This window comes from Lissotriton helveticus, chromosome 8 (genome assembly GCF_964261635.1).
Source record: "Lissotriton helveticus chromosome 8, aLisHel1.1, whole genome shotgun sequence".
Taxonomy (NCBI): domain Eukaryota; kingdom Metazoa; phylum Chordata; class Amphibia; order Caudata; family Salamandridae; genus Lissotriton; species Lissotriton helveticus.
The window spans coordinates 422,831,503-422,849,240 of NC_136069.1; the positions used below are offsets into that span (position 1 = coordinate 422,831,503).

Here is a 17,738-nt window from a genome sequence, read left to right on the forward strand (position 1 = left end):
GAGAGCTTAAAAAGGAGCATACCATATGGAGAGCTGCTCCGCATGAAAAGGAATTGTTCCGAAGAAAATGAAATGGAACAAAAGTTTAAGGAGACAAAAACTCGTTTCATGCAGAGGGGATACAAAATGAAGGATATTGTCAGAGGAGAAAACGCAGCCAGGGAAATGCATAGGGATGAAATGCTTATATCAGGAAAAAAGATGAAAAGGTCATTACCAAAGAAAAGGAAAGGAAATCAACCGGAAACAATAATTACAGATGAACAACCATCCCTAATGGAAGAAACAACGCTGGAAGATCAACCAAGACTAATAATGAGATACACAAAGGAGAGTCACAAAATACAAAAAATACTAACCAAATACTGGCATGTTCTAAGAAAGGATGGTGACATTGGCAGAGACATAGGAGAGAGTCCGCTAGTGAGCTACAAAAGAGCACCGAATTTATCGGATCACCTTGTACATAGCCACTTTGAAATTCGGAAAAAAACATCCTGGTTAGAAATCAAAAAAAGAGGATTTACCAGATGCTTAGTATGCAAAGCATGTCAGATTGGCAAAAATCTAAAAAACATTTGTGATCCATCTGGGAAAAACTTTGAAATAAGAGATGTGATAACATGTGAAACATCCTTTGTGGTATACATATTACAATGTAAATGCGGTAAGGACTATATAGGGAGTACCACGTGTCCATTGAAAAAGCGAATCCTGGAGCATACTCGAGCGATCCAAAACAAAGACTTTTCGTACGCCATGGCAAAGCACATGGCTACCCACCCTGGAAAAACATGGCAACACATGACATACTCTGGCCTCGCGGTGGCACCGCAAAATGAACGTGGTGGGGACAGGAAACTGAATCTGAGACGACTCGAGTCGAGACTCATCATGAGATTTAAAACTATGCAACCACGAGGACTGAATGGAGACGCTGAATTACATGTACATTTGTAAATATTGACACTATTGCAAACTATGACTGCTGAAAAATACTGCATGCTAAAACTGTACATTTATGCACCCTATGACAAACATATAGCATATCTCTCCCGTATACCTGCGGCCAGTAATTGCGGTGACCAGGGCACTCAGCCCGTGAACCTTAAATGCTTCCAACCACATCTGCATGCGCTTATACATCCAGATGCTTAAAGCCAATATAAACCCTGATTAAACACACAAAGGCACATCAGACAATAGTGCGCGAAGTAATGATATCAGCGCGCAGGAAGTATTTCACCGTGAGGCCACACAGGTAAAGGGAGAAGCACTCAGAATTGTTTGTCTGCCAAGATACACTTGTAAACATAAAAGTATACAAAGGGCACTAAGCCCAAGAACCTATATCCTAAAGGAACAAGTGTACATTAATAATACAAATGATAATGCGCGAATTGACCAATGAATTAAATTGCTCAAACGCACACATGGGAAAAAAACTACACTACAAGTCCCATAATGCACAGCTGCATACATGTGTATATAATGTGAAAGAAAAGAAGGACTGACTGTCTAAAATTATGCCGTGATCAAGAACGCTTATGTTCGAACAATCTCAGTTGTTATTAAAATAACTTGAAAAACAATTTCTGAGTGGAGTGCCATCAATACTTTGAAACTTTCGTGTTGGATGTAAGCGGGAGACGGCCTCGATCTATCTATATATATATATATATATATATATATATATATATATATATATATATATATATATATATATATATATATATATATATATATATATATATATATATATATATATATATATATATATATATATATATATATATATATATATATATATATATATATATATATATATATATATATATATATATATATATATATATATACCCAATAGAGGATTTATTTCAAGAGTAGAGTGCTAGTGCGCTAATGTATCAGGAAAGGTTTAGGCACGTTAAATTGCTTTTTCTACATTTTGTGCATCACCTATAGCTTTCTAGATATTTTAGTCAAAGTACATTGAAAAATGCACGATTCTGCCACAATTTCTCAAAGTTGTCTTGGAGCGAGGCAAACCCGTGTGAGTAAATGGCTTGCTTGGTACACTATAATAGTACGGGAAGACGTCTTAAGTGCTCAGAAGCTATTGATTTTCAACAAGTCTATGTCCAAATAGCAGTAAAATGTACTGTTTGTCCGAACTTTTTATAAATGTGTTTGGGGCGGAACCCCACACACACCCTGCGAGATAGTCGGACTGACCTAGTGCAATTCATGACAAGTAAACGTTACTACTACATGTATCTGGCCCTGAATGTTATTTAATCATTTCCTGAAAGTTAAGAATGAAACCAAAACCAATTACATTTCACTGTTCATAATATCCAATTAACTGATAACGTCACTGTAGCAAAGATGAAATAGTGGGTGACCCAAAATAAGTATTATCTAAAACTGCAAGTTTAAAAATATTATGGCAAATGCCTTGAAGCTACATTAAAATAACCGCACAGGCCAGAAAAAAAGATACACTAGCAGCCTTCTAATTTAATGCCAAATCGCGTGTTCCTCATTTCTGTAATTTTTTTAATGTAAACAAAATAGTTAAGTAAACCAGTTCTCACATTTTATGCATTCCTATGGATTGAATTAAAGTGTTTTTCAAGTTTCCAGCAACTGCAGTGTGAAGCCAGGGGACTGATTTCCCGTCACATATGTAACTGGTTCGATGTTAAGACGGGGGCTTGGTATGGGCATGTCGCGGGGATACATATGTTGGGCGATCTCTACAGTGATGGGGTTCTTCTACCCAGGGAAGAGCTCATGGCGGATACCGGTCAACCCCAGGGACAGTTTCTACTCTAAACCTCCATAACTAGATCCCTGACAGCACGCTAGGGTGACATACAACAGGACCCAGACATGGACCTAATGATAAAATACATGCATGTAATATGGGACAGCAGCCATCTGGTCTGCAGGCTTGCAAGCTCCCTGAGCACTCATACTGCTACTTACCTGACAACGCTACGGCAGCGTTGAGATGCCGACCTGGGTAGACCACACACCGATTAGGAGTGGCGGCATATAGTGGAGTACCATTAGATGGTGCTCCGTAATGCCCACTTTTGCCTTATACAGTCTTACGTCCTCCACAGGGCATAGGTCACTCCACAAATAATCAACAGAAAATTTCAATGCACAGATGCTACACAATAGATGCAGACTTCCTTCACATGCTCTGGGCGTGTCCGTCCCTCTCCCACTGCTGGAGCATGGTCACAAACTACCTAGCCAGATGCACTGGACACACAATACAAAATATCTGGGGAATTTGCCTACTAGGCCAGCTGTGTTGCACCAAGAAAGAGGGGCTCGGCTCGGTTCATTGATCTGGCAACAGTAATCGCTAAGCGCCAGATCACACAAAAATATAAATGCCCTGATCCTCCCCCTCTCCATGACCGCATGGGCACAGACAGAAAGCAGGACCCTGCACAGAGAGGATGATAAGGGGCTGCAAAAATACCTCATAGAAACCACGTGGGACGCCCTACTGGTGGATTGTCAGGATGCCATACGGGATAGGGATCGCCCCTTCACACCGGAACATGGGGCACCAACCAGCTGTCCCATGTAGCCAACACAACAGAACTGCATGACATGGCAAGCACCACACGAACAAGCATTTGCACACTGTTGCACATGTAAGGGCTCAACGATGCTACACCTGATCCATGAAGACAGGTGAAGACAGGATCCATTAACATTAATAAGTTAAAAAAAGGTTTTATCTGTTAACGTGTTCCTGAATCCGCAGTACTTTTGTACATGCTAGACATCCTATTGTGTGGAAATATTGACCTATGGATCCTGTGGTATGACGAAGAGTTGAACTATAGTTGATTTATTACAGTTATCACATGTTCAATGTGATCAGTACATCCAGCGTCTTATGTTTGTATATTGATATAAAATGTATTGTATGCATGAAGAAAAGAAAAAAAAGTGCTTAAAAAGGGCCTTGGTAAATATTGATTAAGATCTTGGAACCAAAACCGGCCGGTACTTATTCAGTAACCATAAGTTAACCATAAAAAACTTGTTTAAATGGTACTTAGTTTATCTGCAAAACATCCACTCCACAGCAATTCTATGTCTATTTCCAAAGTAAACCTCTTTGTATTGGTTAAATTGAGCAATGAGTTTCATACAAATGGTCTTCGTTTTTGGAACAAGATTGGCTGAAGTGTTACCAATTTGTTTCTGATCTTCATCTGGATCAAAAGTAAGAATCCTGGCAAAATCCGAGCAAGAAGAGACTTAAAGGCCAAGGACCACAGTGTTCTATCAAGCATGCGCTCCATCCCCCTTCTACTTTCTCGTCCACCTTGTCCAGCAACGTTGACATCTATTTCTACCTTTTCCAGTTCTCAGTTTATTTGTACCTCAGGGGCAATCGTTCCAAATTCCTTCTTCTGATCTCCTTGGTTATTAGACTCTCAACTCCAAACTATTTTCCCCTTTGCTGACCTCTGACATTTCCTTACAGCAACTGAGCTCAAGCTGCTTATACCTATGACTTCTCTTTTGACTCCCATCTGTTGGCTCTTGATATGCATCCCTTCATCCAGCTACACTGTTTAGTTGCAATCACTATTGTTTTCTCTTCACCTCTCACGTGATTATGGAATACCTACTTCTCAAATTTGCTCCTTTCTTCCACAATATGAAATGTGTGACCGTGAGCCCTACTGTACACATCCTAATGTTTGAAGCCAGAAAAGAGAAATTTTTTGGTGAGAGGGTGGGCGTCAGGATTCTGATATCTTGCCAAAAGGTGGTTCTAACGAGTGCCCTCAAGGTGTCCTACTCTATAACTGATTTATCACAGAATCCTCTCTGGCACGTCACTCCCCATATGGCTCCCGTCCTGGTTTCCAAATCGCTGTTCTTGTGCGTCATGGTCTATGTACTTCTTTTTGTCCTCAAACCTTACCAAAATCATGTCCTGGAGGTAGAGCCTTGTGATTTATCATGGTTCCTGGTCCCTATGGACATACATATATGCTTTCTGGACTTTCCTTGATGTCAGCTTTGATTCACATATCCGTTCCTGGCTTTCCTTTTCCTACTTTTATTCCTTCTGGTTTTTCTAATCTTTTGTTACATCAGGTGCGAAAGCAGAGCCGAGTGCAGCACCAAGAGCTTACCAAAGAGTTTAATAGTTCAGCATAGGAAGGAGTGTTACATACGCTGCCTGACTGTGCATTGTTAGGCATTGCATACAGCTCCCGACTGGGCATGTTCGCCACCTGAACTGTTCTGGTGTCTCCGCCCTATGGTAATATGGAAGCGTGTTCCACGATCCGAATGGAAAGTGGATTGTAAAGGGTGGCATAGGGACTACAAAAATCAGTGGGATGCAAAGGATGTCAAACTTGGCTTTCTTTATTTGGTTACCCCTATAAATGAAAGGAAAGGGACCTGGACAAACCTTATAAACATGCCTTTCCAAGATGGTGGTCTGTCAGTAGGATGTTTTCCGTGGTTCTCAAACCAAGACGTACTAAAGCTTTTTCCTGCGATGTCAGTTCCAGTTTGATGCATGTGAACAGAAGGCAATCGCGAGGTGAAGATGCATCACATTCCCTCATTTTTCATCACATTTTTGGGACTTTTTACTACAATTTTTGTTTCTGATTTTTTCCATCTAGCAGTTGAACTTCTGCAGGATTTTAATCCAGGCTATTATACCTGGCTCTTTTCTTGCCTATGGCATCAGTGCGAGTTTGATGCCTTGCTGATCACTTCTATGTTTATCTTCAGATACAATCAAGAGCTACAAGATTGTTGTGTACACGGTTTTGTACTCTTTGTGTTTTTTTCTGATAACTGGGAACCTCCTAAGGAGGTAATTAACATTGCACACGTACACTAGTCTGTGCAGTGTTGCACCATGGCACCTGGGAGCAGTAGCTCTTTCCTCTGGCAATTAGGAAGTGAATTTCTCAAGTCCACTCATTGAAACCTTTGCATCTCTAATGCCCAAAGCTGCCTTCCTTCTCAAGGTGGAGCTCTGATTTTTTCTCACTGTTCCAGTGCTAAACCCCTGGGCTGACAATTATTTTATCTCTTTGAGCTCGGTGCTTGCAACCGCCTTACTGTGAGATTGTGGGTCAACTTGGTCTGACTTACTGCCTTGTTCCTGGTTTCTGTATGCTTTGTACTTTTATTGTCACTTGATATTTCAGTACCGGTCTTGCTTTTTTAGTTCATCTATCCCTCTCTCTGTTCTCTGATTCTGCAGTAACCTCAGAAATATTCTTGTCTGTATGCAGATTCTTTGTCCTGTATTCCAGTGTTTTTGTTCTGTCTCTATACTTCCAGTTGTGTTCTTTTAAAAAAAGTATACATTTCAATACAATTGCATCCTTCGTACATTTAATAGGAATTAACAGTAAATCAGTCATTCGTTCCCATAATATTTCCCATATTTTTCCTTATCTCCATCTCCTTGGTAGGTGATGTACACAGTGGGGGTGAGTATTTGCAATGTTCAACACTCCGTCATTCATCCACTTTGTTTTTTCTTTGTTCGCCGTAAGTTGGCAGGGTATGCCCAGACGTAGGTCCCTTGCTCACTTTGCCACTGGATTCAAGCTAGCCTGGCTGATTACGGAAGCCTGATTAGCCAGAAACCGGTCCCAGGATGCTTGTTTCCGGACCAGGGAAGACATGGCTTGGCAGTTTGGGCTGGACTGTTCCCATGAGGCACAGGGTCAGACTGATTTGCATATGGCCATGTCTGAACTGGGGTGGCAGAGTGAGCTAAAGAATGATGATGGATTAAATCTAGATCATTTGACTGGGGGTGAGTGCTTGCAATGTTCAACACACCGTCCATCATCCCCTTTGGTTTTGCGATGTACACAGTTCACCTTGGTACACATTCCACTCATTCCATTTTTTATCCCATTTTTTGAGACAACCTCTGGATTTGAACACCTCTTTTTCTGCTATCATACTTCTGTCCAAGTCACACACATGGGTAAGACATTATCTGACCATAACCCGGTAGAATTGACTTTACAATGGGGAAGGATACCCACTCCCATTCCAACTTGGCGCCTATCGCCGGGTCTTCTGGAAGACGTAGTGTTCAAATCCTCGCTGCTAGACGACTGCACGACATACTTCACGGAGGACGAAAACACTGCCAGCAGCAGGCAAATAGAATGGGACGCCTTCAAGGCAACTTTGCGCGGAGTAGCAATGGGCACCAAAGTAGGAATAAAGTGACTAGTACAGGAGAACCTAAGAGCAGTGGAGGGAAGCTTGGCGGTGCTGGAGGGCGAGGCGGCAGGCACTGACGGTAACCTCACGCAGCTGCAGGAGATGCGTATCCAACATGCTGAACTGTTGGAAGAGCAACGGCTCATAGATTATAGAGAATACACAAATAGAGTGCATACGCAGGCCGACAAGGCTGGGGCGTTGCTGGCGCGCATGACACGCAATACTCCGGACAGTGTCCCTATAACCAAGGTGTATGACCAGGATGGAAATATAGTGCAGACCCAATTAGATATAAATGAGACGTTCGGGAAATACTATGCAGACCTGTACGGTCCGCACGCGCCACTCTCAGAACCGGAGCTTGAATCCTTCCTAGCTGAAATTTGCATTCCCCAACTGACGGATACACAAACGCAGGCCCTCGCTAAACCCATCACCTTGGCGGAAGTTAGAAAGTCCATAAAAGCACTGCCGAGGAACAAAGCACCGGGCTCGGATGGGATGCCGGCGGAATTCTATTTGACTTACATTGAGGTCCTGGCCTCCCGCCTTCTTGCGCTCTACAAAGAGGCGATGGAAAGTGGTGGACTACCTGCATCGACGCTTCAGGCACTGATAGTATCATTGTTGAAGCCAGGTAGGGATGTGCTGTACTTAGAGAATTACAGACCCTTATCGCTCCTAAACACGGATTATAAAATACTGAGCAAGATTTTAGCAACTCGACTGTCACAATATATTCCTGATCTAATACACCCGGACCAGTCGGATTTGTACCAGGTAGGAGCACTGCACTGAACCTAAGGAGACTGAGCCAACTCATGGCTGAAGGAGAGGGAGGGGGGAATAATGAAGGATGTATATCACTAGACCTTAAGCAGGCCTTTGACTCCCTGAGGTGGGATTACATGTTGGCTGTACTGGGCAAATTCGGAGTTCCGCAGGCATACACGAAATGGATCGCTTTATTATATCACTTACCCACAGCACGCGTTAAGACTAATAGATGCATCTCAGCCCATCTTGACATTGCAAAAGGGACGAGACAGGGATGTCCATTATCGTACTTATTATTTATAATAGCCCTGGAACCCCTGATGATAAAAGCCCGCACCATGGCGGATACCATGGGGATAATCCGACTTAACACCCGCCATATCATTTCAGCATATGCAGACGACATCTTGTTATTCCTGCGCAATATGGAAGGCCCACTAGAACAGATATCGGAAGTGTTTGAGGGATTCAGAAAGATATCGGGCCTCGCGATTAACGCATCTAAGTTCTACGGGTATAGTTTTCGCAGGCCCATGTTGGCCACGCACATACAATTCGCCCCCTGCCAATTCCAAATAGCGCCAGTAACTTTCAAATACTTAGGTATACAAATCTACAGAGATGCCCAAGATCTGTTCGAGGGCAACCTGGGCAGAGCCCTTAATGCGTTAAAACCACAAATACGTTTTTGGATCACACTACCATTGTCGGTCGCAGGCAGAGTGGCGATATCGAAAATGGTGGTCCTACCCAGACTGATATACTACTTCACGAATGTGCCTGTGCTAGTGACCAAGGCCTTCTTTAAGCAACTGAACACACTGATGACGGAATTGGTTTGGGGCACGGGCAGGAGACGAATAAGATTAGCTAAACTACAACTGCCGACGGACGGCGGAGGGCTGGGAGTGCCTGATATGATGGCATATGGATACGGTTGCCAGCTCCAATGGCTGGCTTACTGGCTGGCAGGTTGTAACCTGCATGAATTGAACATGTCAGAGGCGGATAGAAGCATGGGTCACATACACCGGTTGTTGCTCCCTAAGACGAAAATACCACAGTCGCCCCCCCCCCCCTTAAACTTGCAATACAGCAGTGGAGGGCAGCGTTAAGGTACACTGGCAATCGTCAGGCTTATGCACCCACGATACCTCTGCTGGGCATCCCCTTGGGAACTGGAACACTCACAGAACGCAAGCTGAGCTCATGGCACGAGGCTGGGGTGGCACAAGTGGGGGACTTCTTTTCGGAGGGTAGACTTCTAACACATGCAGACTTTATGCAACTACACCAGGCACCGAGGTCGATGTTCCTATTACATGCACAAGTCGTGCACTACATTTCCACCCACTGGGCAAGGGATGGCATGGAACCGGAAGCAACGGCCCTGCTCACTATGCAATACCTCATGGGGTCAGGCAGCACTTGACAAAGTGGATCACCAAGGGTAGTAGAACAAGCAAACATATTCCGCTGCACTCCCTTCGCACACGCTGGGAGGGAGATACAGGCGGAGACATTAGTGAAAGGGACTGGACAAGAATACTACAGCTCCCCAAGAAGGTGTCACGAAACCCTAAGTTCAAATTCATCCAACTTATGATCATACATAGAGCATACCTAACGCCACACAGAATACAAGTGATGTTCCCTGAGGCATCCAATCAATGTCCCAGATGTCACCATGAGGATGCGGGTATGCTACACATGTTCTGGGACTGCCCCAAGTTGAGATATTACTGGTCCACAATCCACCACATCCTAGAGGAGGTTGCCACAGGAAGACCTTATGACTCGGTACTATACATCATTCTGGGGCTGGGACGCAAAGAGAAGAAGAGAAGTGTGGCCACTAGATTTGTAGAACTAGCACTGTTACTAGCGAAGAGGATGATAGCCATGAAATGGAAGGCGGTGAAACCGCCGAGTGTGGAGTCTTGGAGTAATGAGGTGATGAGGTGGGGTAAGGCGGAAGGCCAGGAGTTACAAAGGGAGGAGTGAAGAGGTCTACGCAAACTACCGATTTCCTTAGACTGGAATTCGTTGTTGTTGGAGTTTGAAAGGAGTGCGGAGACGCACATCCAGTGAATGCCTGTACTGATTTTGAATGTGCTGGAGGGTGGAGGGTACATGAGGGGACCCGTGCGAGGCGGGTGGCTCCAAAGGCGCAGGAGATTGCGTACACGAAGTGCTGGATGCAGAAGTGAAACACATAGCGTATTACAGAACCATTGTGCAGAGGAAGTGACAAGACGAATGGACATTACGCCACGAACCCTTAATGAATGGACATTGCTCACAAGTAAAACGCCCTATATAACATGGAAGTGCCGGGAGGGAGAGGGGAGAGGGTTAGTTAACACAAGTTGAGGAAAAAATGCATTAATAGTAATTTTGTGGTCAAGGAGAGGAGGGTTGTTAACGAGGAAAAGGGAAAAGAGAAAATGGTTATATTGATGGTCAGTATGTAATGGCACCATATACTATTATGTACCTAATTGGAGAAGACAGATATATGTGAATCAGTGTGCCCTCGATATGACAAAAATATATATTTTTTAAAATACATCTGCCCAATTCATTAGCCCAAACCTTCGGGTGTTCTTTTTTTCCCCATTTTTTATTGAAGTCCTTTAGTGTCATTACAAATTAATAATACAAAAAACAAAATTCATCATATCACATATCCAGCCATCAAAAACAGATATCGATTGAAATTTAGCTTTCATCCACGATGTACTTTATACAAATTAATCAAAGTAAAAGCCCCAAATTATATCAAATTTTCTTACCCCCCCCCCTAACCCTCAAAGCATAACTTTTCTCGCTTTTCCTGACTCTCCGCATTTTCTGTAACCATTCCTGTATGGATGGAATCTGTTCTGACCGCCAGTTCTGTAGTAACAAAGATCTAGCCACTGCTATTGCAATATACACTAATTTCGCAAGCGGGTCAGAGAGCTTACGATCCGGATCAAAACCGCAAAGCATCAATTTTACATTTAAGGAAATCATAATCTGATAATAAGTTCTTAAAAAAGCAAAAATTTCATCCCAAAATACCGTAATCTTGGTGCAGTGGACCATTACATGGGACCAATTGGCAGGAGCATGATTTATGCATCTAAAACAATCAGATGAATGACTACTATACATTTTACAAATCGCCGCAGGTGTACGGTACAATAACCATTTGCTAAAAAATAACATTCTACGCCAGTTGGCACCCATTAATGTACTAAATTTGAGTTTATTAATAGTACTCCAAGTGTTCAAGGATAATACATGATTTTCTTGTTCCTGCCATTTTTTTACTGCTTTAAGGCCTAAATCCACCTCCCTACTCTGTGCTAAGCAGCGCTTCCAATCCCCAGGTTTCCTTAACACTGCGTTGACAAATAGGTCGTTAGTCAATGGGGATGACTGAATAAACTGTATGGGATCCAATTGCTCCAGAATTTTATATATCATATTATAAGACCCGGCCAGCAGATAGTTCCCATGGACTAGACGTGCCATCTCTAACGGGGATATCCACACTCCATTTTTTAGAAAATCGGTCACTTTCATGTATCCTGCCCTGACCCAATTTTCAACCATCTCTGGCCCTACCCCAATCCCTATAAACGAAAATAAATTAGACAACAACGTTGTTGAATTAAAGGGGGGTAGAGAATATCTTTTAAGCATGGCCGTACGTTTCTTAAAGAACCATACTAGTGTCTTGTAACGGACTAGTTTGGGAGATTTAGGAACCTGCAGGGGGGAAGGTATCTGAATTTCGAGGCAAATTAGATCAAACAAGAAATTAATAAATACGTTTTGATGTAGAGTTTGGTTTTTAAATCTTGACAAATACTGAGCAAAGTAGGCACTATAATAATCCCTAAAATTCGGTAAAGAGAGGCCTCCTTGATCCAAATCCTCATAAAGAGTGCTTATTGCAATTCGAGGTGTTTTTTTCGCCCAAACAAAGCCTGAGAACATAGATTCAACTTTAGAAAAAAATACTCCTGGCAAAAAACAAGGGGTGATGGAAAACAGAAAATTAAATAAAGGAAGAACGGACGAATCTTTTGAAGAAGAGGATCGAAGTTAAGACTATACAAATCTGTAACCGAAGCTGTAAAAAAATAAAACTAGATATCTGTTCGGTTTATCATTAATACAGCAACTTATGTCAGGATGCAATTCTGGATCTCTGCCTCCACAGACCAGAATTTCCGTTTTCTTTTTATTGATCCGATATCCCCCCAAAGCCTCAAATTCTTCAAAAAGCTGAAATACCCATGCTTGAGATTGTAAATTGGGTTTAATTAACAGCATAATGTCATCAGCATAAAGCTTGATCTTGGCCATTAATGGAACGGGAGGGAGAATATCGGCGCAATTCCGAATTGTAACTGCTAGGGGCTCAATAAAAAACGCAAAAAGAACGGGTGATAATGGGCAACCTTGCCTCGTGCCCCTCTTAACTAAAACTGACCCTACCATTGCCGTATTTATAATGACATTGGCTTTTGCACAGGTATGAAGATTACGAATTAAATTGATAATTTTATCCAGGATGCCAAAATATTGCAAAATAATAAAAAGTGTCTCCCAAACCACCAAATCAAAAGCTTTTTCGGCATCTAATAACAAAATTAATGCTAGAGTCCCCCGTGTCTCAAAATAATCTAAGACTTCAATCAAATAATGCGTATTCGTTATCAATTGTCTACCTGCAATGAATCCGTTTTGATCAGGATGTATCAGGTCTGTTGATATTTGGTTAAACCGAATTGACAGTAATTTTGTAGCGATTTTGTAATCGGAATTTAATAGGGTGATTGGCTGGTATGAGTTAGGATCTTTAGCTTCTTTCCCCTTCTTCAAAAAGCTAACCACCGTGCCTTCCCGGAAAGAGTCTGGAATTGGTCCTCCTTCCAACATAGAATTGAGTAGTTGCAAAAAAATAAATAAATAAATAAAATAATCGGAAAAGGCGCTACAAACAACTTTAAAAAACTCGGCAGGTAGCCCATCTGGGCCACAGGCCTTGCCATTCGGGAGGTCTTTCACTACCAGCTCCATTTCTTTCACAGAAAATGGACTCGTCATTACCAATTGTTCAGTTTGGAGAAGAGAAGGCAATGCATATTTTCCTAAGAAATCAGTTAGCTTTTGCTGATCTATTTTATGCTGCTGACTATAGATATTATTATAGTGAGTAAGCATTATCTTCCCTATTCCCGCCGAGTCTACTATTTGCAAATGCGTCACTGGGCACTTTAAACCTCGGATCAAATTTGTGGCGGCTTGTTCTCTAACCTGCCAGGCTAAAAACTTCCCCATAAAGTTACTCTCTTCGTATATTTTTTGAGATTGACTACGAAAAATCTCCTCACTCTGAGCGTATAAATGTGCACTAAATTCCCGTTTGGCTTCATTTAATTGTTCTAGAACACTACTGGAGGGATTCTGCTGCCTTAAGATACTTAAAACCTGTATGCATTGGTCCAATGAATTTTTAATGGACTTAGCAGCGGTCAGAGCGGCTGCGTCTTTCCCTATGACTATACCGCGGATAAAAGCCTTTAGAGCATCCCAAACGATGTTAAGTGGGGCTGTTTCAATATTGCGGGAAAGAAATTCTCCAATCTCGGCTTTTAATGATGGGACCCATATTTCGTCATTCAAATCTGTTTTATTAAACACCCAACGTTTGGGAGTTCTTACATTTTTCCCTAAAATAAATTCAATGACTAGCATTGCGTGATCAGAAAACCCATTATAAACAGTCCTCTGGTGACACAGACTCAGTTTTCTAGAGGCGAGAAAAAAGTCAATCCGAGAAGACTTAAATCTCCCTGACCAACAAGTATATTCTTTTTTGGATGGATTTTGTGTACGCCAGGGGTCACAGAGATCGAGTGTTATTTTATAGTTAAGGATAGTTTTCAATGCTTTGGGTTTAGGCTGCTTTCTCGATTGAGTGGTTGAATCCAGCTTGAAATTCATAAGGACATTAAAGTCGCCTCCAATAACAATATCTTCTGCCACCATCAGTAAAGATTGAAACAGGTCTTCATACACTCTGAAATTATCATCTAACAGTGCGTAAAAGCTAACAAAAGTAATAGGTCTCTGTCTGTTTTTCATTTTACATGTGGCCCAGCACCAACGTCCTGAACCACCCTCTTCTGTTTGAATAATTTCAGCGTGTATGTTCTTATTTAGGAATATCGCAACCCCTCGCTGGGATTCAGTAAACGAGGAAAAACCTCGATACGAAGCACATGATTTAAGCATTAAACAGTCTTCGATCTTAGAAGAGGAGATATGTGTCTCCTGTAAGAGTATTACAGAAGGGTTTTCTGCCTTGATCCACATTTCTACTGCCCGCATTTTCTTATTATTATTTAAACCATTAATATTGAAAGAAATTATTTTCAAACCCTCCCTACTAGACATTCAAAATTAAACCACATTTGGACATTTTCTGTCCGTCCAACCCTCTCTTTTTGTATATTATAAATGGCCAGAGATTTGTCCATAAGCAAGCTAGGCAAAATAACACCAAGAACTTCATTTTTCCATTCCTTTTTTAACCCCCCCCCCACTCATGAACTCAGCCCCACCCACCCCAGCATCCAGTGGCCCATCTCCCTTTCCCCACGCTGGCCACGAGAACCTACCCCCTAACATTGGAGTGTCCTGTTATTACACCCCTTGACCCTCAGGACCCCTTACCCCGCACCACCCCGCTTCCTCCCCCGACTTTCAAGAACACTTAAACATAATAGCAATAATCAAATCAAAATAATTATTCGACCCAGCGATTTCTAACTCTTATGACCATGTGAAATCTCCTTAAGTAGTTCCTGTGCTTCATCTATATCTGACAGCATATAGAATCTGCCCTTAACCAGCACTTTCAGCTTGGACTGCTGAGCAATCATAGCTTGGGCATCCTTAGCTTTAAATAAGTGTAAACTTTTGACAAATTCCTGCCTTCTGCGTGCGGCAGCAGCGGACATGTCAGAAAAGATTCAGCATTTAACCGTCTCATTGACTGCAAATTATCTTTGCTGGATAGCCGTGGAAAGAATAGTCTCTTTTATCCGGACATCTGCGAAATTTAACAAAATTGTTCGAGGAAGCGTGGAATTAGGGAAGGGCTGGGCAGGTACACGGTGTGCTCTAGTGATTGTTAAATCGCCCTCGTACATAGGAATCACTTTTTGTTTTGAAAAAGAAGTGACCCACTGCACCATGTTAGACCCCCTCTATTCCTTCCGGAACCCCCACTATTCGAAGATTCGATCTTCGATTATAGTTGTCCAGTTTCGTTTCCAGTGTCCGTGTGGTCTTGGAGATCAATTTAGCGTCTTTTCTAGCCTCTGTCATCTGATCCTCCAAGTTCGATATTTGGCTCTCAGCTTCTTGCAGGCGAACTGGGAAGGTAGAAACTAAATCCTCAAATGTTTCCAGTCGCTGGTGGATTGAGGCCAATTCTAATTTTTGAAACCTCTTCATCTCCCGCACCTCATCTAGAATTAAATTCAGCATGTCTTTTACTGACATCTGGTTTTCCCCCACAGTCTCAGTGTTCAAATTTAAGATGGGGCTAAATGGGTCAGCAGGGAACGTAGATCGAATGTCATCTTGTAACATAACTGCATTCACCACATCATCATCTCCTTTTTGAGCCGAAGATACCGGTGATTTTTTCCTTTGAGATATGGTTGCGACGGGTGTGGGGATAGTGGCAGTAGTATTGACCGTCGGACCCAACGCTGGGCCCGAGTTCCCTGTAAACAAAGTCACAGCAAGTGTGTCTGGAGAATGGTTTGTTGCATAGAAGACAGCTGATTGAATAGGGCTGCAGATGGAATACATGCTTGTTTTTTTGTCAAACAGAGGAAATTGCTTTGGGCCCTTTAGCGCTCCTGGTGTCTTAACCGGTGTCTTAACCTTCTTCTCTACGTTTAGACCTTCTTGAGTAGATTGAGCAGTTGTAGCGATTTGGGAGGCCTCCAAGTAGATATTCGCAGGCCCTGTCCCTTCTCCCGGGTCAGTTTGATTAGGCAGTTCCGTAAGAGACCCCTCCAGCTCATCTGAGCTCTCTGAGGAAACATCTTCCTTACATTCGCCTTTATTGCTTTTATCCAGTAGCTTAGCGGCATTCTTTGCTTCTTTAGCTTGCAGGCGAAGAGCTTTCACCTTACGTGAGAATTCCAAACCTCCAAAGCCTTTAAAGCCTTTAACCAGCAAATACAACTGAGCTTGCTCTTACAGCTAGAAAAGAGTTCACCTGCGCCACTGTTGTAGAAAAATTTTACGAAAAGCCACAATCAATCTATCGCCAGGGAGCAGGGAGCAAGAACGAGTCCGCGGGGCAAGGGGCATAGGGCTGGGAGGACTAGCTTGATGCGTTGTCTCAGTCTCAGTTTTTATCACACAGCGCTTTGACTATTATTCTTTTGGGCGTAAATCGGTGCACCTCACAATGTCCATCCCCTGAGCTTGCCACCAGTTGAAAAGACTCACCCACCGCCGCCGCCGCTGCTGCTGCTGTAAAAAAATCCGGCTAAAGTAAAGGAGTAAAGTCTGTCCGTGGGGAGCAAGTTCACAAATCCCCGAGCCCGCGGAACTCAGGCTCGGGCTTCAGGCTTCAGGCTGGGAGCTTAGGCTAGGAGGGGGCTCAGCTCGACTTCGGAGAAATTGTGCTGCGCTTCGGTGTTTTCTTCGCCAGAGAATATCACCACCGCTCAAAAAGAACTCAGAAAACGCCGAAAAACACGATGGATTAGTGCGGAAGCAGGAGGCAGCAGAAACGCCAGCTACCTGCCACCATCAACCTAGTGGGGGGAGGAGCAAGGAGCAGGGATCCCAGGTGCTACACGGAAGCGTGGAACTCCGTCATAGCATCAGCTCACCTCTCTTGCAGTATGAGAAGCAACCAGGGCTGCAAGGCGCTTTCTTCCAGCCCATTTCGGGTGTTCTTGATGTATTCAAGAGTTACATTTTCTTTCGTCATATTACTTGCTCCAGTTACTTATTTAACTTTACTATGTTTTTTTTGTATTTGTCTTGTCTTCCCAGTTAGGTTAGTATGTCTGCTTTTTCTGTACACTGTTGTGCTTTCCCCATTCCATTTTTGCTAGAATCTTCCCCAGCCTTTCCTGGGGCCCGGTTCTGAATTCTCTGTCTTGCTTTGCTCTGCATATCCTTTTTTGTGTCTGTGTTAAAAAATTTGTTTATTATCATCAGAGGGTGGTAGTGAGTCCTGAAGCTTTGTTCCTCATGCACCGAGACTCACTTAGTGCTCGTCTTCCATAATAATAGCAGGGTGTCTCTCAAGACTCTCCACGAATGACTGCTACTTGCCTTATTGTGATCTCTTTCGCTTTACAGACAGTTTTCGCAAAGCGTATGAACTATAATTTATTACAAGAATAATCCAGTTTATGTCCACTATTTAGATCCCAATGCACTCCAAAATATTCAAGTTTTCTTGTCCTTGTTCTTCCGTGTTTTAGGTTCTCTCTTGTGCCAGAAATCAGAGCACATCTCTCCCCGTCAGCCTCCAAGTCTTGGTCTCAGCAGGGCTGACAGAGGGACACCTAGTGTGCAGTAGGCATTGATAAAAAGTACAAAAAAGACAAATGCATACAAAAAGAACAATTCTGTTATAAACA

At 42.8% G+C, this 17,738-nt stretch overlaps 1 protein-coding gene across 1 annotated transcript in view; it reads right to left on the reverse strand.

The window, feature by feature from the left end:
- VWA8 (von Willebrand factor A domain containing 8) overlaps positions 1–17,738 on the reverse strand; it is a 1,418,144-nt gene that overhangs the window by 705,623 nt on the left and 694,783 nt on the right. The window lies entirely within an intron of this gene.